Source organism: Lithobates pipiens, unplaced genomic scaffold (genome assembly GCF_037356315.1).
Source record: "Lithobates pipiens isolate NorthernLeopardFrog02 unplaced genomic scaffold, aLitPip1_a1.2 Scaffold_22, whole genome shotgun sequence".
NCBI lineage: Eukaryota > Metazoa > Chordata > Amphibia > Anura > Ranidae > Lithobates > Lithobates pipiens.
Genome location: NW_027507784.1, coordinates 189,276,134 through 189,302,256, shown reverse-complemented (window position 1 = coordinate 189,302,256; position 26,123 = coordinate 189,276,134). Strand labels below are relative to the sequence as shown.

The window sequence follows — 26,123 nt, the reverse complement described above, 5'->3', positions numbered from 1 at the left end:
CATATATATATTTTATTATGTATGATATATATATATATATATATATATATATATATATATATATCATACATAATTACTACATACCATATTGTAACCATTGTTATTACCTATTCAGTCTGCAGCCTTGTAATTTTCTGCAAAATTGAATGCAATATGGCAACCTGCAGGCATTCTGTACACTGCTGGCATGCGCAACACCTCCAAAAATGTCATTTTCCACTTATGTGATTGGCTCACTGATTTTCCCACAAGTCTGCAAGTCTAAGATACAACCCAGATTTTAGGTGGCCAGTTTCAGCTTTGGTGGGAGGGTTAATAACTTATAAGGTAATGCAGACCCAGCAACTTTTCTCATTTCACTTTCAAATTACCATTAAAAAAAAAGAACTGCTATTGCATTAGGTTTTTGGTCACGTGATAAATTGTGTGCCAAGTCAGGTTTGGCTCAATTTTCTTTTGAAGAAAATCTGTGGTTACAGCATACACTTTAATATTGTAAAAGCATTTCAAGCTTTGAGTTCTGACTGTCTGCTAACACTTCCTAAAAACCCCTGTCTTTCATTGCATAATTTGCTGGAAAAGGTGTATAGCAGTGTGCAGAGGGTCCAACCAGAATTTGTTGTGCTGACACTTCTTGCCTTCAGTCCCACTCATGTCTACTGGGATGCAGCAGTTGCGTAAACACAGCTTCTGCCCCCAATTTAACATCCGTGCGGGTGTATGAGGGTGAACTCCCACTGTAGGTGGGGACACACATTCACAGCACCTGCTGCACCTGAATGTCAAATTGGGAATTGTGCCCATGCAGCTGCTGCATCCCAGTAGACTTGAATGGCACTGCCTGCATGTGGATGCATGGAACCCCTATACATCCCATGTTCAGGTAACTATAAAAAGAGTCAGTTTTTGTGCTTCATGTTAAAGTGTTGGTCGGACATTCCAACAACAAAATCCGTCGGATTTTGTCCAACGGATTTTGTTCGAAACTGGTGTTGCATACACACGGTCCGACAAAATTGATGGAAAATCCGATCGTTCGTAGCGTGATGACGTAATTTAGTTACGACGGGACTACGCTTAGGCTAGTAGCCAATAGCTTTGGTCTAGGAATTTGATCTGAGCATGCGTGGCACTTTGTCCGTTCGGAATTCTCTACAAACAATCGGACAAAGTCCGATCGGATCATGCTGTCGGAAAATCTTATAGCCCAGCTCTAAAACTTTGTCGGTCGGATATTCCGACGGAAACAGTCCGATGGAGCTCACACATGGTCGGATTATCCGATAACACAGCCCGATCGTACATTTTCCGTCGGAATGTCCGACCGTGTGTACAAGGGCTAAGACTCACCAGACAGGAGAATAAAGCTTAATAGACATGGCCTGAATGTCTGCAGAAAAGAAGGGTCATAGACATGACACTGACTGGTTTGCATAGCCATACAGGACCCTATGGGATCATGTACCCAGATGTGTGCTAAAGTACACGTGTGCTCCTTTATTATCTGTCCGTGTACTGGCACATATGTTAATGTATTCCCAGTAGACACATTCACTTGGCCAACACCTTCATAGCCCCCCCCCCTGCTACACAGGTACTCTCAAGTACCAAGATTGAGTACTAGTACAGCTGTAGTCTACTTATGCCCAAGCGTATATGTGTATTTATTTATTCACACCCTTCTGTGTGTGTATATGAGTTTTATCATGGTGTATATATATTTTCTATATTTTTTAATGATTTTATTTTTTATTTTTTACTAGTTAGTTAATTGGAAAGTGTTTTTATGAGTTTTATTGTGATTTATATTTTTTAGTTGATTGATTGATTTTTTGATGACTGTATATACTCGAGTATAAGCCAAGTTTTTCAGCACATTTTTTTGTGCTGAAAATGCCCCCCTTCGGCTTATACTCAAGTCAAGCACTTTTCTGCAGCAGAGAATTCCGAACCGATTTTGAGGCCATGTATCTCAGGGCCACTTGATGCTAGGAACCCCAAACCCAGTGGATCTAGCACTACAACATATCCAAAGCTGGGGTTCCTAGCACAAAGTGGCCCCAAGATACGGGGCCCCAAATTTGGTTCGGAAAATGTCATCCTCTGCTGCAGAGTGCTTGACATTTTCTGAACCGACTTTGGGGCCCCATATCTCGGGGCCACTTGGTGGATATGTTGTTGTGCTAGTTCCACTGGGTTTGCACACTAAATTTGGGCCCCCTAGCACCAAGTGGCCCTGAGATCAGTCAACTGTGTCCATCAATGTCATTTCGGGACCCTCTGAGTCCAGAGAACCCACATTTTGGCTGCAGCTAGGTGGCATCTAGGAACCCTTAACTACGATAACCGACAACTAAGATAAAACCAGCCTGAGATTTGTGTTGGGATGGGTGCTATAAATAGATTAGCAGAGAGCTTGTCTATTCACAGCACATCTGTGCACATTCCTTCCTTCCTTTGCCTGTGGAGTCGGGGTGTGTGCCTTCTCTCCAATCAGCTGTGACACAGTATGCCACTAATCTACACCCAGTGCTGAACAAGAAGAAAAACTTTCTAACACAATGTTCACTCTCTAAAGAATATAGCAAGCTAAAGACAGCAGATATACATGTAAAACTTATGTAGGGAGATTTGTTTCATCTCTGTGTATCATCTGAGGCTGTTCACTTCACTGGGTATATGTGAGGGTTTACATCCACTTTAAGGAAGCAAAACAATGGACAGGACTTTTAAGCAGGGGTCGTCACAGTAACACCTTTGGGAAGCTGGGAGTTGTAAAATATATTTTACACAATCAATTGGTTAAAAATATTTCCATATATTAAAATATCTAATGAAGATATTCTACAAGGAAACTTTTCTATTGTAACAATGTATCCATTGAACCTAAAATAAGTTGTACAAATTGCGACAGAAAAAAGTACTGTATGTGAGGAGTGCAGCAAAGACAATAATAATATGATAATAGGAGGTGATTCTAACTATAGCATAAAGTAAAGACACAACAAACCATACAGAGCTTCCATTTAGTGTCAATTTACGCTGATAGTCTTTAGATTTGAAGGTTTCAGTCCAATATAATTCTGTTTATAGGCACACAGTCCAAGTGCCTGCAGATATCTCTAAATGTCTTGTTGTTTGTAAGGGAGACATAGTTTTGTTAATGCTCAGCCATTAATATACAGTGAGCAGTTTTTTCACCTCAAGCTCAGATTTAGCGCAAGGTCAGAAGTGTCAGACATGAAATCACTTGTCCCAAACACAAAGGGAAAAACTGTAGCCACGCAGAAGACCTAAATGTCACTAGAGAACTGAAAAGTAAAACATTTACACGCCTGTCCCGAACATAGTATGTAGAATGCAGATAGTTGTCTTTCTTTGTGCATATGCAACAGGTATCTTGAAATGTTTTACCACATGTGGTGCGTGTATTGGGGAAAGCGTAACCACTTAAGCCCCGGACCAACTTGCAGCCAAAAGACCAAGCCCCTTTTTGCGATTCGGCACTGCGTTGCTTTAACTGACAATTGCGTGGTCGTGCGACGTGGCTCCCAAACAACTTTGGCGTCCTATTTTTCCCACAAATAGAGCTTTCTTTTGGTGGTATTTGATTACCTCTGCGGTTTTTATTTTTTGCGCTATAAACAAAAATAGAGCGACAATTTTGAAAAAAAATGCTATATTTTTTTTACTTTTTGCTATAATAAATATCCCCAGAAAATATATAAAATAATTTTATCAGTTTAGGTCGATAAATATTCTTCTACATATTTTTGGTAAAAAAAAATCGCAATTAGCGATTATTGAATGGTTTGCGCAAAAGTTATAGTGTTTACAAAATAGGGGATAGTTTTATAGCATTTTTATTAATATTTTTTTTTTTTTTTACTAGTAATGGCGGCAATCAGCGATTTTTATTGTGATTGCGACATTATGGTGGACACATTGGACATTTTTAACACATTTTTGGGACCATTATCATTTATACAGCAATCAGTGCTATTTAAATGCACTGATTCCTGTGTAAATTACACTGGCAATTAAGGAGTTAACCACTAGGGGGCAGTGTAGGTATTATGTATGATGTTATGTGTTTTTTTATTGTAGGGGCGTGGCCTGTCTTGTGACGTCACTGATCGTCTTTCCCTATAAAAGGGAAGAGACGATCGGTGACAGCCACACTAGGTCGCACGGGGTGAGATTTGTTTACACAGACCTCTCCTCGTTCTTCAGCTCTGTGACCCGATCACGGGGCACCAGCGGCGATCGGGTTCGCTGGTCCCGCGGCCACGGAGCTCAGGACCGGGTCGGACCCACGGCTGGGCACTTAAAAAGCAACGTATAGGTACGTGCTTGCACCCAGCAGTGCCATTCTGCCGACGTATATCGGTGTGAGGCGGTCCTTAAGTGGTTAAAGAGGGATAATTAACCATGTGACCTCCGGTAAGGCTTCATATCCAGGACATTTTAAGTTATTAAGTACTGTGCTAATTTAACTGGCAATTGTACAATCATGCAAAACTGCATGCAAATTACATTTATATATTTTGTTCACACAAATAGAGCTTTCTTTTGGTAGTATTTAAGCACCACGTGATTTTTTATTTTTTTGTTATTTAAATGAAAAAAGACCAAACATTTTGAAAAAAACAAAAAAAAAACTATATATTTTTTTCTATTTTCTGTTATAAAATATATGCAATCAAAAAAAAATTTCTTTCTATAAATGTAGGTTAAAATGTATTCTGCTACCTGTCTTTAGTAAAAAATAAATAAAAATTAAAATCCCAATTAGTGTATATCAATTGATTTGTATGAACGTTGTAGCATCTACAAATTATAATATATATACTGAAATTTACGTAGCTATAGATGCTATACTGTAATGGAGGTGAGCAGGGACTTAGAGTGTGACTGTGATAGGGTGGCTAGCAATCTGGCACTAACATACACTGGCTGGGAGGGTCACTAACTGACAGTGACGTCGCTAGTGACACTAATACGGTCATCATTATATTATGTACATAATATAACAGGGTATAAACATTTATAGGTAAAGTTGATCCGGGGAAAATCCAATTGCCTCTCGGGGGATCAGGAAGGAATTTTTTCCCTTGCTGTAGTAAATTGGATCATGCTCTGCTGGGGTTTTTGTCTTCCTCTGGATCAACTGTAGGTATAGAATTGGGTATATGAGATTGTATGATGATATATATATATTTTTTTGTGGTTGAACTGGATGGACGTGTGTCTTTTTTCAACCTGACTAATTATGTAACTATCAGCGATAATACTGTACAAAGTAATGACACTGGATGAGAAGGAATTAACATCTAGGGGCAATAAAGGTGTTAACTGTGTGCCTAACACGTTTAATGTATGTAATGTGTGCTGCTTTTACTAAACAATCTGGCTGCTTTTTCTCCCTGCTTTTCAGGGAGAAGAAACAGCTAGATAGTGGTTCACTGTACACAGAGTTCTGGTTTTTTTTTATTGGTAGACATGGGCAATTAGTTTAGTTCCAAATTAGATTTTTTAGTGAATTCAGACAAATTTGTTAATTTTGAAATACCCGAATTTCCGAATATTCGGAAATTTGAAAATTCACAATTTTGATAATTCAAATATCCAAAAATTTGGAAATCCAAAAATAAGAATGATAATTTGAAAATTCAAAAGAACGAAAATCTAAAAATAAGAACTAAAATTAGAAAATTCAAAAACCCTGAAAATGCAAAAATCTGAAACAATAACTGATAGTAACTTAACTATTACTAATGAATAAATTATAGGTATTGGAATTTCTTTTCAAATTAGTCTGTTAGTGAATGTAACGAATATAAATTCATCTGACGTTACAAATTATCCGTAATAATGGATGCTGTATCTAAACAAATGGAACATAACAAATTAATAATAATAAATAACAATAATAATTATATCATTATTATTATTATCATTTATTATTTTTTTAGTTCCATTCCATTTGGCTAGATGTGACATTTGCTATTTTGGATAATTCGTAACTTCAGATAAATTTGTGTTTATTACATTGACTAATAGTCAGATATGAAAGGAAATTACAATACCTATAATTTAATAGTTAGTCATTATTAGTTAGTTATTATTTAGAATTTTTGTATTCTCTTTTGAATTTTTGTATTTTCCTTTCTTATTTTCAGATTTTCGAATTTCTTAATTTCCAAATTTCAAATTTCCAAATTTTGAATTTTCTAATTTCTCAATTTCCAAATTTTGGAATTTACGATTCTTCAAATTTCCAAAAAAACAAAAAAGAAATTAAATGAATAAAGAAAACAAACACATTTTTTGGCAGTGCACACATCTAGTATTTGGACTCAGTCAATCTGCAAGTTTCAGCCAAAATCATTGGCTTAAATCTACTGCCAAACGCAAGCTGTGTCCAATACACACATGGCACAATCTTTGAACACACAGAATATGCTTTAAAAAGATCCTGTTGCCATTATTTAAATAATTTTATCAAAATATAAAAAATAACATACATCTGTGATATTTTTAATAAGGGGTTTTTCCTTTATTTATAAAATAAAAAAATAATAGGAATCCAACACTTCTGGGAGTGTTGGATCCTACTATCTTCCACAGAACAAAAAAGCAAAAAAAATAAAATAAATAAATTATTTGTTCATTCATTCATACTGTCAGTAAACAGCTCCCATTTTAAACCTCTGTATATCATCATCAGGGTGCAACTTTACAAAAGAGGGTTATGCAAGCAAAGCTGAATCATATCTAAGATAGTGGTCATATCTTCCTGCAAAGCCACGCACTGGTAATGGCCCTTATTTGAAAATCTTATCAAAAAGAAAAAGCAATCCATTAAAGAAAAGAAAAATATCATACAGTATTTGTTATGCATCCTATATTAAAAAAGCATCTAAATAAAAAAATTGATCTGGAGACAGGTTTTTTTTTAAACTAATGTGCCACAAATGAGAGCTTCACAGACACATATAAACCTCAGCACAATCATTCTTAAAAACTGTAACTCATCAATTACTTTTCTCAATTAAAATAGTCAGTAACTACTTAGCCATCAGTTAACTGTTGCGATAATGAGCGATGTGATCAAGGGTTTATAGAGAGCAGACATCAGGACCATGACCATTGATCCTACTTCACTACTGCTCATGTCTGTACTGCTCCTTACACTAACAATAAATGCAGCCCCCTCCCCTAAAATACAATATGCAGTCCCACTTCTCACACATACAGTACATACAATTGAGCCCTCTGCCACCTCCTCTTCACGCTCACACTATATACCCTGTCTGAGAAGGAAGGGGGTCAGGGGCTACATTGTATGTGAGTGTAAGAATAGAAGGGAGGGGGCAGGGTGCTACCCTGTTTCCGCAAAAATAAGACCTAGCATGATTGTCGGTGATGGCTGCAATATAAGCCCTACCCCCCAAATAAGCCCTACCCTTTTCCTCCAAAAATAAGCCATACCCTGAAAATAAGACCTACAAGGACTTTAACTAGGGCTTATTTGGGGGTAAGGCTTATATTGCAGCCATCACCAACAATCATGCTAGGTCTTTTTGCGGAAACAGGGTAGCACCCTGCCCCCCTCCCTTCTATTCTTACCTCATCCCACTAAGGCTCCAGGCGTACTGAGTTTAAAAAACTTATTTGGCAGAAAACAACGCTTTTTTTTCTGGCCAGAAATCTCCAATCAAAAATGCAAACCACTAACCACCACTTCTGCCTCTAAACACTGAGATCAAAATATGCCTTTAAATGTCCAAATGTGCATGGACACATAGGATAACATTGAACTGTTTTTACAGGAAAAACACAAAACTGCTGTAGAAGCAGCGTTTTTTAAGACGCCCCATATCTAGGAAGAGCAAGGTGTGGGAGACACTGAGGAAGATAACTGAATTCTTCAACCCACCACTCCTTTTCAGCCAAGATGGCGCCGGCTCCTCAGACAATACAGCAAGCCATACAGCTGCAGAGGGAGATGAGTGGAGGAGAAATGAGGACCATGGCCACCACTTGAACTCCAGAGGAGCAATATCTCAGACATCATTTCCCTTCAACCATCATGCTAAAGCAGGGATGTCTCCCCCAGAGGAAGCATCAGCAGAGGTAAACCCACCAGCACTACCCATTAACAGTCACAGGGACATACAGAACTCCGCCTCTGCATTTCCCACACTTAATTATCCAAGCTAGACACCACACTAAAATAAATGCTAGTATATCTAAGATGCTCCATTCACTCTGATCTCTTATCTCTGGCACACCAGAGGAAGTGTGGGAAGTGGGCAGCAGAGTACCCATCTTGAATAAAAAGGGAGTGAATTCGCTACCACGTTCAACAAACTGTCTGATGCCCACAATGATAGAGAAGATAATATAGATTGGATTAAAGTCAAACTAGTAGACTTAGAAGAGCGTTCCAGGTACAATATTGTAAACATATGTGGCATTCCAAAAAATATCACTCCAACAAGTTTGAGAGAATATTTCCTTCAACTATTGTCTGATATCCTACTTGATGCACCTCCTTTAGAGCTGATTCTGAATTGTATTCATAAATTGCCCAAACCCGCACATCTACTTGACAAAGTTCTCAGAGATTTCCTTGTCATTATCCCCTTCTACTTTGTGAAAGATAAGCTCATCCAAGAAACCAAAAATCCAGGCAATATTCTAAATAATATAACAAAATATAATTTATGATCTATCTCAGCATACTCTGCTACTACAGAAAAACCTGTTGACTATAACAACATCCTTAAATAACAATTGCATACATTACAGATAGGGATACCCAGTGAAATTGCTAATTTCTAAAGAATGGAGAGCACACAATGGTAGTTAATCCTAAAGATCCTTCTGATCATTCTCGTGGGTAGCCCTCCTCTATTAAACATCTTGATCCAGAATTGAATGTGGTAGGTAGCACTGAGGAAATGGCTACTTACTTTTTACATACAAAGACCCCTTCTTGTACTTTCGATATTGAACACTGGCAGTATCTCCTGCTTGCGAGGCTGCAGCTGTTATGTCCCAAAAAAGATGTGCAGCTTTCATTAAAGTGTGAAACTTTAACTTTTTACAACTTGTTACTTAAAGTGGAAGTTAAATTAACTCTAAACCTACTCTCTGATACATTCTAAGCCTAACCTGTCTAACCCTGTAAAGAAAAAAAATAGTATACTTACTTGTTCTGCTGCCACTTTGGTCCAGTCCCACACTGAGCTGTTAGCAGCACCTTCAGTGTGCAGGAGAGGCAGACGACAATGGCAGCCCCATAGTAAGTCTATGGGTGACGTCAGTTCCCAGGTATTTCACAGCCATTGTCGGTTCTCTCCTGCACACAGCAGCCCTTGCTGGAAACCGGAATGGAGAGGCTGCAGAACATGTAAGTACTGAATAGTGGCTTTTTCTTTACAAGACTAGATAGATCAGGCTTAGAACATGGCAGAGAGCAGGTTTAGCATTAGTTAGGTTTTGACTAAACTTTCACTTTAACTACACAAATTATGATTTGTGTATTTGGTTTGTTTTTGGTTGCTTGTTATAACCTCTTGTTTGTTCAGGTCCTCATAGCCAAAATCACTGATGTGCGTATTCCATCACATAACTACCTCTGAGTGCACGCATCTACAACATGGCTGGCTTTTTTTATGGTTCTCTAAAAGAGGCGGCTCTGCTGATGAACACTATACTTCTGACCTCCTCTGAGATAAGGTTGCTAAAGCCCTTATGTGAAATGCATCAATGGCTACACAACATTAGGGCACTTAGTTACCTTTTCCATGCATTTTAAAATTACCTCTCTGAATGAAAAGTGACTTAACAACCCATATAAGAGATACTCATTGTGGAAAGAAACACACAAACACCAGTGTACATAGTATGTCTACAAGAGACACTTTGGCAAATCTAAAGTGCCCCAGTTCTCCCACAAGCACTTTCCACACATGTAATGTATATGTCCAACATGTCAAAGAAAAAAAGGGGAGTGCTAATAGACAAAGACACAATGGCATGCAAGCCTCTTGAAACCATCCTGAATGATTGAGGAAGATATATCATTCTGGTCTGTGAGATATTGCCATGTAACCTTTGTTTTTTTTCTCGGAAGAGGATGGATATGTGGGGAACCCCTTCACTTCATGGGGGCTTCCAAATTCCATTAAAAGCCCTCCCTGCACCCCAACAATCACCAGGCCAGGGTTGTGGGGAAGAGGCTCGTGTCTGCATCAACATGGCTAAAGGGTCTGTTACTAAATTTTCGGTGACCCCATGCCACCATTTGTTTTACATGTATAGCAAAAAAACAAACAAAACAAAAAAACAAGAGTTTCTCTGGTTACAGGAGTACAGTTGCCAGCTGAGAAACCTGGGACTAGAACATAGTCAGTGGGACATTCAGATGGGTCAGTTCAGGCGGAAGTCCAGGTAGCAGACAGAAATGTGGTCAATAAACAACCCAGGGTCAATACAGGTGGCAGGCAAAGGCAACACTGTACTGGTGTGGCGGTGATTAGGAATACTGTTGTTGGCTGCACTAGTCTGGTGATGCTGGGACAAGTGTGGTGGTGATAAAGACACTGTTACTGGCTGCACTGATTTGGTGACATTGGGACTGGTGTGGCCGTGATCAGGAACACTGTTGTTGGCTTACACTGATCTGGTTACACTAGGACTGGTGTGACAGCAATCAAGAACAATGTTGCTGACTTACACTGGTCTGGAAATAGTGTGGCATTGATCCAGAACATGACTGCTGGCTTATACTGGCCTGGCAACACTGGGGAATAGTGTGGAATCAGTCAGAAATACTGCTGCTGGCTTACACCTGTATGGTGGCTCTTTGACTCGTCTGACACTGGGCCTTGTGTAGTGGTGATCAGGTAAACAGTTGCTGCCTTACACTGGTTTGGTGATACTAAGACTTGTGAGGCAGCGGTCAAGAACACTGTTGCTGGCTTATACTGGTCCAGTGACACTAGGGACTAGTGTGGCATCACTCTGGACCACTCTTGCTGGCATAAGCTGGTCTGGTAACACTGGGGACGTGTGGCAGTGACCAGGACCACTGATGCTGGCGCACAGTGGTCTAGTGACATTACCACTGGTGTAGCGGTGATAAGTAACACTGTTGTTGGCATACATTGGTCTGGTGACACTAGAATTGGTGTAGTGGAGATCAGAAAACATTTTTGCTAACTGCACTGCGCTAGTATGGTGGCAATCAGGAACGCAGTTTCTAGCTACACTGGTCTAGCGACTCTGTAACTGGAGTGATGGTGATTGAAGACGCTGTGACTGGCTGCACTATTATGGTCTGTTCACTTGTTAGGTTGGGGTATGGTAAAACAGTTGAGACCCAGTTTTGCGTCCCAAACCCACCCCCCCCTCAGGTGCGAGCCACTTTTGCTGCGATTGGGTGTGCACACATGCAGCAGCTGCGATGCTTTGCATGGCTGCCGTGGTAGAAATTATAAAACCTGTTTGCCCACCAATTGTGACGCATTCAAGTAAATGAGGGGCACTTGTGTGGCATCCAGGGCCAATCACTTGCATGTACCGATTACATACGAGTGGACAAGATTAGCTGCGAGAGCCAGCAGCCTCCTATGGCTTTTAATAGGGCTGCCTACTAGCAGCCAATCACCAGAACCCTCGCTTAAGTTCTTGCAAGTAATCGCTGAGCGGATGCATTCCTTGCACCCTTAAACCATCTGAATTACAGACATGTCGCATCTGTTCTTTTTGCTAAATGATGCAAAAACACTGCCCAAGGTAGAAGAATGGAACAAATGTCTGTCATAGGAGGAATAGACAGAGGTCATTAAAACATACATGGAATATTGGCAAGAGATGCATTAGTTAAAAAGGTTATATATAGATAGATATGTGTGTGTGTGTGTGTGTGTGTGTGTGTGTGTGTGTGTGTGTGTGTGTGTGTGTGTGTGTGTGTGTGTGTGTGTGTGTGTGTGTGTGTGTGTGTGTGTGTGTATATATATATATATTATAGATACACCGATCATCAATAACATTATGACCACTGGCAGGTAAAGGGAATATATATATTATATATACACACACACATACGTATATATATATGTATATATATATATATATATATATATATATATATATATACATATATATATATATTATTCAGGATTTATATAGCGCCAACAATTTACGCAGCGCTTTACAATATAAAAAGAGACAATACAGTTGCAATACAATAAAATACAAGAGGATTAAGAGGGCCCTGCTCAGAAGAGCTTACAATCTAATATATATATATATATATATATATATATATAAATACAGTATAGATACACTGATCAGCAATAACAGTATGACCACTGGCAGGTAAAGGGAATATCTTGTTACAATAGCATCTGAAAAATGGTGGGATATATTAGGCAGCAAGTGAACATGTTGTCAATGAAGTTAACGTGGTGAAAGGAGAAAAGAAATGGGAATCGCAGGTTGTTGTGTATGGGGCTGTGAAGCCCATGGTAACCCATATCCACAGCCAAAGCTTCTACAATGGGTGCATGATCATCAGAACTGGACTACTGAGCAATGTAAGAAGGTGGACTGGTCTGATGAATCACGTTTTCCTTTACATCATGTGGATGGCACTATATTAAAGTGGAGGGCCACCCTAAAAAAACAATATGACATTAAAATGTTCAAAAAAAAAAAAACATTTTTTTTAAAACTTACCAAAAATGCCTGTTGCTAGGCAGATCGTCCTAATCTGCCTCTTTCTACTCCACGGTAATCTTCAGTCTTCTCTCCTCGCGTTGCCTTCTGGGGAAACTGTGTATGTCCCAGAACACAGCGCGCCCCATTCACAAAGCACTGCGCGACTCGCACATGTGCAGTAGGAAATGGGCAGTGAACCTGCAAGGCTCCACTGCCTGTTTCTCTTAGATAGAATGTTGGCGATGGGACCCGAGAGCCGAGGGACGGGTCGGCACCCTGGATAGGTAAGTGTAATTATTAAAAGTCAGCAGCTACAGTTCTACCCCTTTAACCAATACTATTATGATTATTGGACTCTGTGCAGGCCAGTTAATTTTCCTTCACCCCAAACTCGCTCATCCATGTCTTTATGGACCTTGATTTGTGCACGGGTACACAGTCATGTTGGAACAGGAAGGGGCCATCCCCAAACTGTTCCCACAAAGTTGAAAAGCATGACATTTTCTGAAATGTCTTGGTGTGCTGACGCCTTAAGAGTTCCCTTCACTGGAACTAAGGGCCAAGCCCAATCCCTGAAAAACAACCCCACACCATAATCCCCCTTCACCAAATTATTTGGACCAGTGCCCAAAGCAAGGTCCATAAAGACATGGATGCGCAAGTTTGGGGTGAAGGAAATTGTCTGGCCTGCACAGAGTCCTGACCCAACCTGATAAAACACCTTTGGAATGAATTAGAGCAGAGACTGTGAGCCAGGCCTTCTTGTCCACATCAGTGCCTAACCTCACAAATGTGCTTCTGGAAGAATGGTCAAACATTCCCATAGACAAACTCCCAAACCTTGTAGACAGCCTTCCCAGAAGAGTTGACGCTATTATAGCTGCAAAGGGTGGGCCAACTCAATATTGAACTCTACGGACTAAGACTGGGATGCCATTAAAGTTGATGTAAAGGCAGGCATACCAATACTTTTGGTAATATTATATATATATGTAGCACTAACCCCCGAAGGAGCTGCTTGTTATTTGTGGGCTTACCGTTACCTTTTTTTCTCCTTGTGGCACGTCTAGGGGATGTCCCATGGTGAATAGCCCAGTGACTAGAGACTGACGACAGATCCACTTGAATGGATTTTATTTGCAAAACTCAGTCAATTAAACAACTTCTTTCAACTTGGGATCAGAGGGTTGGAAAGGAACTCCAGGTACTCTTATGTCAGAGTCCAAAAACATTAAAGAACTTGCTTACTTTGACTGCATCCAGAGAATAGCCACTCACAGCTTGATGAACACTCCGGTGGGACAGTCCCTCTCTTACAAGGCCGAGCAGCCAACAAGGTGCTTACTCAGGAACAAAGTCTTTGTCACAGACGTTGTTGCAGAACATGTAGAGAAACTAAGCTGTAGAACACTTGTAGGATACCTGGATCTTTCAGCCTGCTTGGAGATATCCACAGGACCGGATTCTCTCGGTTACTTCAGCTCTTCCAGGCTCTTGTTAAGAAAACCAACCCGTACGTGGTGTTCTTCTAAAGAGTCCTGCCCTGGAATGCTCAAAGTACTCTGGGTTTCTCCCGAGCCGGAGATGACACCCAACCACCTCAGAATCCTTCTTTAGTTTCCTTGCCTCGGGCTAGCCAGTTTAGGCAAAGTTTAGGTTTGAAAAACGCATAGCGCGTGCTCTTCAGAAGCTGCCACTACATATATATATATATATATATATATATATATATATATATATATATATATATATATATATATATATATATATATATATACACACATATATATTAGATTGTAAGCTCTTCTGAGCAGGGCCCTCTTAATCTCCTTGTATTTTACTGTATTGTAACTGTATTGTCTCTTTTTATATTGTAAAGCGCTGCATAAATTGTTGGCGCTGTATAAATCCTGAATAATATATATATATATATATATATATATATATATATATATATATATATATATATATATATATATATATATATATATATATATATAAATAAAATCACAAGTATGTTTATTAGTTTATTAGGTCATTAAAATGAACAAATTTTAAGGCAAATGTATATTTCAAACACTATGAGGTAAGACAGTTGTGAATGATATATCACTTAGGATAGGCATTCTGCAGGGGTCCTTCCCTTAAGTCCACTTGGTCATTATTTATGCAGCACTGTATGACTGGCAATGCATCCATCACATTATTAAAAGCATAACAGCTTTCTGTTTCTAGATTACACTAATGATACCATGAGTGTCATTTCACGATGAGAAGCATGAGTGGGTGGGAAATGACTATGGTGATGTCACAGTCCTGATAGACGCCTGTGAAGAACAAAGGGTGTTAAGGTACTGTCAAGTGCTAAAGTTCTCTGCTGATTCTAATAGGAAATTGCATTCTAAAGGTATATTGGGGGATTATATGCTAAAAGGCGCAGGAATTTTGCTAAAGGTTCCAACACTGGAATCTCAACCAAGATAGTGCTGCAGAGTGCTAACCATGATGTGTGTCTGAGGACTCCTGGAGTCACAATCAAGGCTTTTTTATTTGCTGTGCTGGTTCCATTAATATACACAGCCCACAGTTGCTTTGAGTATATTCTTTTCATTTTGAGCTTTGGTTAACACATAGACACTTCTGTATGTAATGTTTACCTGATAATAACTAGAATTATCCTTTTCATCAATTAACCCCGCATTGCTTAATATATACTCTATTATTCCTTATTTTTTCCCTTCCATATTAGCAGAGATAAATTCACCTTTTCTCCTGTCCTTTCATCAGCAGTGATTTTCAAGGACATGTCCCTGTGCATCTTAATTCATATGTAGAGGTATGGTCTGGAGCCCAGAAGATGTCAGAATGCCCTCAGGAAAATAAGTCTACAGTTGGATTTCTATATTTTTCACAAATTGCTTTTCACAGCAGCAGAAAAACAAAAAAGAAAACACCTAAACAATCAATGGTAATCAAGTGAGAAGTGAAAGGTATTGTTGCCGAGAACATCCTGTCTTTTAGATGTTACAAAATATTAGATTAGCATTGTTGCTTACTCCTTCCACAATATCCTATACATTTAGATTTAGCTTGGCTCCTATGTATCCTAAGGGATATGAGGATTTACTTTTTTTTAAACTGTAGTTAAGCCCTGGTTCACACTGGTGCAATTTGACATGTCAAATCACATGTCAAATCTGCGGCAATTGCCGGCAATGGCACCGTCCTAATTGGTGCAACGCCGCATTTGCGGTGCCACACCGATTTCAAAAAGTAGTTTCTGTGCTACATTTTATGATTTTAGGTTGTGATTTCCATTGACATCTGTGCAGAAACCCGCACAGATGTCTGTCAAATCGCCGCTGAAATCGGGACTGACATGCAGGAGTGAATTTGTACATGTTCAGCTGAATTTGCGCAGCTTCTTCCCACAGCTCAGTGTGAACCTGGACTAAATAAAAAAGTTTCTAACATTGTTAAAGTGTAGTGAAAATAGTGAAACGTAATCTCGTAGTTGGCCATACACCAGGTTTTTATTGGATTTTATCTTTAACTTTTGCAAAATGTACCAATAAATTGTTAATATTTTAACAAATCAAATCAATGAAAGATCTTTCTTATGTATAATCGGCTTTGCATGCATAACTTAGTAACACAATGTGCCAATTCCTTCTTTGCATTAAAATGTGATCATTTGCACTCAATAATGTTTATCTTTTTTACAGGCTTCCTTTTTTACAAGAAGACAAAACAGGGATCCAATGTGACACATGGTGTTTTTGTCATATGACTCTCATGAGTGGATATTGGGACATACATACATACATACATACATACATACATACAAATAGGCTTCACACTGAAAATAAACATGGAGCTGAAAGCTGATTTTTAAACAACCCTTCAATAATGTTAACCCTACACTCCCAGTTAAGCCCCCATTTATATTTGCTGGGAAAAAAAACGAAACCAAATGATCTAAATACATACCCGAATGCAAGTGAATGTGGTGTCCTCTGCCCCCGTTCACATCACCCCTCACAGTAGTGTCCTCTGCCCCCCTTCACATCACCCCCCACAGTAGTGTCCCCCCCAACCCCCCAAGCAGTGTCCTCTGCCCCCTTCACATCACCCCCCACTGTAGTGTCTTCTGCTACCGACAAAGTGGCAAAGTGTCATCTGCCCCCAAAAGCAGTTTCCTCTGCCTCCCCATTCTCCAAAGCAGTGTCCTCTGTCCATTTCTCATCACAATCTACCATTGAAGTGTCCTTTGCCCCCCCCCCCCCTCTCCAACAGTGTCTCATCTGTCCTCTTCACATCACCCCCCCCCCCCTCCCTCCCTCCCTACACACAGTACTGTGTACAGTAGGTAGCACTTCCTACCTGCCACCGTGTGTACAGCAGAGCGGAGGTCAGGAGATGGCATTGTGCTGGATGGAAGGCAAAAGCAGGAGCTGCCAGAGCTAAAATGAATGAGACAGGACATACTTGGCTATCCTTGCCAGAACATATGGACTGCACTTTATAGACAGTTTTGAGCATTGAGATGTTTCTGGGACACCGCATGGGTGGCTTGACAAATTTCTAACCAGTCCTCCATCGGTTTACATAGACTGGTAAGGGGGAGGCAGGGTTAGGTAACAAGGGGAGGTATAGCCTGAAGATCACCCCTTTTGCATGGGGGTCTGAGGAACATAAATGCTCAAACATCTCCATCTATGGCTGCTTGAGAGCAAGTATTTGTAGCATAGAAATACCTAACCTGGAGATATCCGAACACCTCGGAATTTGGTAATTTGTTTGGCTCCTGCAAATTTGATTTAAAACCTGAGGAGGAAGACAGACAAGACTAGTGATGGAAGGAGGAAGGGGGCAGAACACCAGTTTATGAAAGAAGGAAAGCATAGGAGTATAATAGGATATCACACCCAATGCCTGTTTGAATCTATTATATATATATATATATATATATATATATATATATATATATCAGGGTTATAAATCAGAAGCGGGAGCCATAGCAAGTTATCAACAAAATGTAGATTGCAGTCTGCCACCTCCAAGCAGACCACCAGAGGGACCTCTTGGGTAGCATGATATTTAAGTAGTGGGTCTAGTACATACATGTACATCTGTACATAACATTTGGTGACCCCGACGTTCTTCTTGTCTGCATCCCCACCTCCGATTCTCAACCCGCAGCAGGAGAGACAACAAAGAGGCCTCAGGTGAGAAAAATTGTATTTCTCATTATTATAAAGTACTATCTTTCTGTGCGGTTTTGAGGAGCCGGGTGGGGCTTGTGGAATACAGAAGGTAACACGTTCCTTTTTGATTTCAATGCATTCTGTCTATGTATGATTACTGAGAATAATAATGGTACCAATTATAGCTGATGCATGCAAATGTACGTACTTGTGTTTCTTTTTGCTACCCTCAGAAATGACAATGTATATAGTTGTGTTATTAAGGGATGTGTAAGAGGCAGGTGCCACAATTTCTATGAGTGAATAGAAGGTGGTGAATGTTGAATTTTTTGTGTGATTTTTTGAGAAACATTTGTGGTCCTAAGGCGGATAGGTTTGCCTTCAGCGGACAGCCACAAATGGGTGAATGACCTGCTGTATGTTCTCTGGAATAGGGAGTTGAGAGATACTAGCCTATTACCACTCAGAAAGGAGACGTCCTTCTGAGAGTAGAACGAAGTGAGATATCTCAATATATGTACTGGGCTGCTGGTACACAGCCGTAAGAAGTAAAAAGTAGAGCTCTCAGTCCCGGAGCTCTAAACTATTGTCATTTCTGAAATGGGTAACAGGAAAAACATAAAGAAAATGGTAAATTTGCTTGGAAAAAATATTTTACCGGTAATGAATACTTTTGGGTTAACAAAAAAAAGGGCAAAGAAATTATTAAAAATAGCAAAGAAAACAGGGTTAAATGTATCAAAGTTGCATCCAAGCGCTCCTATCATCAAGATGATGGTAAATGGAGAGCCGGATGCTTTAAAGCATCATGTAAAGTGGTGTAAAATTACAAAAAGGGAATACAAAAAGGACCCGTCGAAATGGTGGCCTCCACAAGGTGCATTTGACACCCCAACAATTGATGCGTTATTTAATTTACTTTTCAAAATGTCTGATTGTGGGGGGATTGAATGTTTGGCTGCTTGGGAAGAAGAGTCCCGAAAGAATCTAAAGCCACCCCCTTATAAGATGTGTACTGAAAAAACTGCTCTGCATCTGGAAGATGAAGAGGAGCTTCCCAATGCTTGGGCATCCCCGTATGAGTTTGCAAGAAGGGATTTAGAAGTAGCATCTAGAGCAGCGTCTGCCCCTATAGGTGAAGTTGATCCGGGGGAGGAAAGGGAAGAAGACACGGGAGAACAAAGTGCTCCCCACCCGCCTTTTCAGGTTACCCCTCAGCAGCAGCAAGCTGTTTCCAGCTTCTCACAGGAGGGAAGGAGTCGAAGGCTAGAGGGAGCCCAAGGGACTTCCCAGCGGAGGAGTAGTTTGGGATCTTCATTAGATAGAAGTGAGGGGGTAATATTTGATAAAGATGGACAAATTTGGCAGTACACTCCATCAAGGCCAAATGCTTTAGCAAAATTCACAAAGGTAGATCAATCACATAGCCCCCTAAGACAGAAAAATCAAAAGTATAGCCCAGTAACTACAAGGCAAAAGGCAGCAAAACAGAAAACAACTCTGGGGGTACTGCATACTCCAGAAAGAAAAAGAGAAACAAGAGAGTTGCTTAGGTCTCTATTAAAAGAAAAGCCACTAGAGCAGATGCCCCTAAGGGAAGTAGCCCTGCCAGGAGGGATAGTGGGAGATCACTATGTAGCTAATATGGCCCAGGTTTATGTCCCGTGGAAGCCTAGTGAAATAAGAGCTATTGTAGCAGAACTGCCCAACATGGAAAAATGCCCTAAGAAATGGTATAAAAAAATGATGTGGATGGAAAGGACTCAGCAAGCCACATATATAGATATGTGGATCTTGATTGATTGTGCCATCCCTGAGAAGTATGTGGATGTCTGGAAGGTTTTTGCTCAAAAGAAGGGTGCCTGTCAGGAGGGAGTATTGAAGGTAGAAGAAGATGGGGCGGAAGCATATGAAAAAGCTGTTGATAGATTGAATGAGATTTTGAAAGACTGGGTTACAACTACGTTTGATAAGGGACAAGATATGCGAGTGTTAATGGATGTTGTTAAAAAGAAAGGTGAGGATGTATTACATTATTGGAATAGGTTCAAGGATGCTATACAGAAGCACACAGATTGGATGGTTGATGATGAAGCTGATATGAAACGTCCTGAGTTAGTGAATGTGTTGGTAGGAGGAATGTTGCCTGAAATAAGAGAAGAAATAGAGCTTAGAACTGTAGGATGGAGAAAGAAGGCTGCCCCAGATTTGGTTGATATAGCACAAGCAGCCTATGAGGTGCTCCAAAAGAGAAAGGATAAAATAGAGAAGAAAGAGAAATCTAAAATAATGAATGTGCAAACTCCCGAAGTCAGAGAAAAGATCTCTGAGCCCAAAGGAGTACCAGTTTCTACGGTGCAGGTATCACCTCAGGGTATGCCTGTAGCTGATCCTCCCTATCCACCCTCAGGCGTAGTATACATTTCTAATTATGGTGTTCCCCAAAATAGACTAACTAATTGGAAACAAAATGAAATGCCCCGCAGGAATCCTAAAATACAATCCAGATATCAACAGATCATTCCAAATATACCTAGACCTGCGGCTCCCCAGCTTCGTGCTCCACCCACCTGCTTTAAGTGTGGTGTGGGGGGTCACCTGGCACGGGATTGCAGGAGGCGCTAGGATGAGGCGGAATGTGGTGATAATGCGGAGGACCAAACAGTGTACCAGGCATTGGCAGCTATTGAAATTGATTCAGGTGAAGAGCCGATGATCATGATAAATGTCAATGGCGTTAACCTGTATAGCTTAATTGACACAGGTGCTTCGAGATCCCTTTTGAATGTCCTTGACCTTGACCTCCCGCTCTCTAATGAGAAAGTCTCATTGGTGGGGGTGAGTAATAATGTTATCTCAGCAGAGGTTACTAAACCTGTGCGAGTAACTTTGGGTGGACATTCAACAGAGCATTCCTTCGTATTGTCTCCGCATTCCCCCTGTAATTTAGTAGGTAGAGATTTGCTGTCAAAAATGGGAGTGACCATTGCTTTATCCCCAGGGAAAACTATAGTGGATATACCCAGTGGAATGGAGCAGGAGGCTGCTGATCTCCTGTTCATGCCCTTATCAGTGAGGGAAATGGAAAAGGAGGGGGGGATACCAGAGGGAGTAAAGCAACAAATTAACCCCTCCATTTGGGTGACTGGCGCTAACATGCCTGGCCTCATGCAAGTTTCTCCGGTAAGACTAAAAAGAGACCCTACACTGCCAGTACCTAGACTACCTCAATACCCCTTATCCCCAGATTCAGTAGAAGGTATAAGGCCAGTGATAGAATAGCTACTACAGGAGGGGGTACTCACCCCCTGTAGGAGCCAGGCTAACACTCCTATTTATCCAGTACCAAAACCCATGAAAGCTGGTGAGGGGAGTTGCAGGTGGAGGTTGGTACATGATTTACGTGCAGTTAATAAAGTGATTGTTCCATCTGTACCAGTGGTACCTAATCCTTCGACAATTTTGGCAACGATACCTCCCTCTGCTACTCATTTCACAGTAATTGACTTAGCTTCAGCATTCTTCAGTGTCCCTGTTCATCCAGAGGACCAATGGCTTCTTGCTTTCACGTTTGAGAAAAGACAGCTAACCTGGACACGGTTACCTATGGGATATCATGACTCCCCTAGATGTTTTTCTCAGGCGTTAAAGGACAAACTGGATGGGTGGCAGCCGCTCCATGGGTCCATCCTAATACAGTATGTGGATGATCTTCTATTGGCCTCATCGGATGAGGAAGCCTGTACTGAAGATTCTATATCCCTAATTAACTTTTTGGCCACTATTGGACAAAAAGTAGATGCTACAAAAGTGCAATGGGTTAAAACGAAAGTGCAATACCTAGGTCACTGCATCTCTCATGGCATAAAGCACCTCACCGATAAAAGGAAACAGGTAATTGCTAAACAAAAAATGCCTGTAACCTTAAAACAATTAAGAGCATTTTTAGGACTAGTGGGCTATTGTAGACAATTTTTACCACAATATTCCACTGTAATAGGTCCATTACAAGACTTGTTGAAAGGTCATACGAAAAGCAATTACAAATTTACCACAGAAGAGTTAACTCCAGCAGTTAAGGAAGCGTTTAAACAGATAAAGCAATCCTTGCTAACTGTACCAAGTCTGGGTTTGCCTGATTATAGCAAGGATTTTTATCTGTTTTGTACGGAGGTTAATAGACACGCCAATGGGGTTCTAACTCAACATTTCTGTGCCAGGCATCGCCCGGTAGGGTATTACAGTTACCCACTGGACAGTGTAGCCAGAGGTTTGCCTGGTTGCCTAAAATCAGTAGCGGCGGCTGCCCTGCTGGTAGAAAAAACTACTGACATTGTACTTGGAAATGACTTATACTTAATGTGTCCGCATGACTTGGAAGCTATGTTAAACAGTGCTTATACTAAGCATTTTTTCTGTCCAGAGAATAACCCACTATCACTTGATTTTGCTTTCAGCTTCTAATCTAAAAATTCAACGTTGCCAGACCTTGAATCCGGCCACCTTCTTGCCAGAAGATGACACCGAGGAGATTGAGGACTCATACTTGGCACATGATTGTGCTACCTCAATTGATGAAGTGACCAAACCCAGACCCGACCTATTGGATGAACCCATCTCAGGCCTGCCTCTGTGTGCTGACCTATTTGTAGATGGCTCATCCCTTAGGCTTCATGCACACGAGACGCAGATGCAAACGCTGCTGGACACATGTTGAAACCGGCGTTTAGAAACGCGCGTTTTGCAGCGATTTTTACCGCGATTTAGCGGCGTTTTACCGCGTTTGCGTCTAGAAGCGTTTAGTTAAGCTAACATCATAGACCCTCCCCAGCTCAAAAATTAACTATTTCAGCAATTTTGTGAGACCAGAATGAGTAGCAGCAGCTGTGAGAGCTGCAGTGTACTTGTATTTAGCGTGTCACTTGCCACGGCACCTGCCACAAGTTGTGGATTGTCCACTTGCCACATCACCTGCCACGTCACTTGCCATGTCATCTGCCACAAGTTGTGGATTGTCCAACTGCCACGTCACCTGCCACAAGTTGTGGATTGTCCACTTGCCACGCCACTTGCCACGTCACTTGCCACAAGTTGGGGATTGTCCACTTGCCACATCACCTGCCACGTCACCTGTCACAAGTTGTGGATTGTCCACTTGCCACATCACTTGCCACCTGCCATGTCACTTGCCACAAGCTGTGGATTGTCCACTTGCCACGTCACCTGCCACGTCACTTGCCACGTCACCTGCCACACGTTTTGGATTGTCTACTTGCCACATCACTTGCCACGTCAGCTGCCACGTCACTTGCCACAAGATGTGGATTGTCCACTTGTCACATCACCGGCCACATCACTTGCCACATCACCTGCCACAAGTTGTGGATTGTCCACTTGCCACGTCACTTGCCACATCACCTGCCACGTCACTTGCCACGAGATGTGGATTGTCCACTTGCCACGTCACTTGCCACGTCACCTGCCACGTCACTTGCCACGTCACCTGCCACAAGTTTTGGATTGTCCACTTGCCACGTCACTTGCCACGTCAGCTGCCACGTCACTTGCCACAAGATGTGGATTGTCCACTTGTCACATCACCTGCCACATCACTTGCCACATCACCTGCCACGTCACCTGCCACAAGTTGTGGATTGTCCACTTGCCACGTCACTTGCCACATCACCTGCCACGTCACTTGCCACGAGATGTGGATTGTCCACTTGCCATGTCACTTGCCACATCACCTGCCACGTCACTTGCCACGTCACCTGCCACAAGTTTTGGATTGTCCACTTGCCACGTCACTTGCCACGTCAGCTGCCACGTCACTTGCCACAAGATGTGGATTGTCCACTTGTCACATCACCTGCCACATCACTTGCCACATCACCTGCCACGTCACCTGCCACAAGTTGTGGATTGTCCACTTGCCACGTCACTTGCCACATCACCTGCCACGTCACTTGCCACAAGATGTGGATTGTCCACTTGCCACGTCACTTGCCACGTCAGCTGCCACATCACTTGCCACAAGATGTGGATTGTCCACTTGTCACATCACCTGCCACATCACTTGCCACATCACCTGCCACAAGTTGTGGATTGTCCACTTGCCACGTCACTTGCCACATCACCTGCCACGTCACTTGCCACGAGATGTGGATTGTCCACTTGCCACGTCACTTGCCACGTCACCTGCCACGTCACTTGCCACGTCACCTGCCACAAGTTTTGGATTGTCCACTTGCCACGTCACTTGCCACGTCAGCTGCCACGTCACTTGCCACAAGATGTGGATTGTCCACTTGTCACATCACCTGCCACATCACTTGCCACATCACCTGCCACGTCACCTGCCACAAGTTGTGGATTGTCCACTTGCCACGTCACTTGCCACATCACCTGCCACGTCACTTGCCACAAGATGTGGATTGTCCACTTTCCACGTCACCTGCCATGCCACCTGCCACAAGTTGTGGATTGTCCACTTGCCACGTCACCAGCCACATCACCTACCACAAGTTGTGGATTGTCCACTTGCCACACCACTTTCCACGTCACCTGCCACAAGATGTGGATTGTCCACTTGCCACGTCACCAGCCACATCACCTGCCACAAGTTGTGGATTGTCCACTTGCCACATCACTTTCCACATCACCTGCCACGTCACCTGCCACAAGTTGTGGATTGTCCACTTGCCACGTCCCTTGCCACGTCCCCTGCCACGTCACCTGCCACAAGTGGATTGTCCACTTGCCACATCACTTGCCACATCACCTGCCACAAGTTGTGGATTGTCCACTTGCCACGTCACATGACACAAGTTGTGGATTGTCCACTCACCACGTCACTTGCCACATCCCCTGCCACAAGTGGATTGTCCACTTGCCACATCACTTGCCACGTCACCTGCCACAAGTTATGGATTGTCCACTTGCCACGTCACATGCCAGTCACCTGCCACAAGTTGTTGATTTTCCACTTGCCACGTCACCTGCCAGGTCACTTGCCGCGTCACCTGCCAGGTCACTTGCCACGTCACCTGCCACAAGTTGTGGATTGTCCACTTTCCACGTCACTTGCCACTTCACCTGCCACGTCACTTGCCACAAGTTGTGGATTGTCCACTTGCCACATCACTTGCCACCTGCCATGTCACTTGCCACAAGTTGTGGATTGTCCACTTGCCACGTCACTTGCCACCTGCAATGTCACTTGCCACAAGTTGTGGATTGTCCACTTGCAATTGCAATTGTTTAAAATATTTTTCTAATGGTTTTTCATCATTTGCAATAATTTTTGAGATTTTTAATGTAAAAAAAAAGGTCACCTTTAAAAACGCATATAAACGCAAACGCGGCTAAACGCGGTAGCGGCGTTTTGCCGCGTTTTACCGCGTTTTGCGTCTGAAACGTGGAAATGTTTGCTTCTGAACGCATTTTTTTGCTTCTGGAAAAACGAGATTAAACGCAACTGCATAAAAACGGAAAAAAACGAGACTGTGTGCATGGACACATAGGATAACATTGAATGAGTTCAGGGGCAGTTGAAAAAACTGTCCAACTGCATCTGAACGCGCGTTTAACTGCGTCTCGTGTGCATGAGGCCTTAGAAGACCTGATGGATTGAATCTAGCTGCTTGTGCAGTAGTGAACGGAGAAGGTAAACTATTGCATGCTGAAGTCTTGCAAAATTCTAAATCAGCACAGGCAGCTGAACTTACTGCTATTTGTGTGGCTTTAGAGCTTGCTGAAGGTGACACTGTGAACATTTATAGTGATTCAGCTTATTCTGTGGGTATCTTGCACAGTTTTGCACAACTTTGGCAGGAAAGAGGTTATCTTACAGCTGCAGGAACTCCTATCCAACACAAAGAATTGATTGTTAGACTACTTACTGCAGTACAGTTACCCTTCAAAGTTGCAGTAATCAAGTGCAAAGCCCACACCAGAGCGGAGGATAGTGTGTCTATTGGGAATGCTTTAGCTGACGAACAGGCTAGAACTGTTATACATTCCTATGATGCATCTAACCTGGTTTCTACTTTCACATTAATGGATCTACAAGTTGATCTAGCGGTACTATCAGCCTTACAAGACAGCTCGCCTCACAAATCTTCTTGGATCGCTAAAGGAGCGATCTGTGTAGAGGATGGATTATGGCGTTTCCATGGG

General features: G+C 41.8%; 1 protein-coding gene across 2 annotated transcripts in view; it reads right to left on the bottom strand.

The window, feature by feature from the left end:
* Positions 1-26,123, bottom strand: part of TMEFF2 (transmembrane protein with EGF like and two follistatin like domains 2) — a 955,470-nt gene that overhangs the window by 421,245 nt on the left and 508,102 nt on the right. The gene's annotated exons all lie outside the window — the stretch shown is intronic.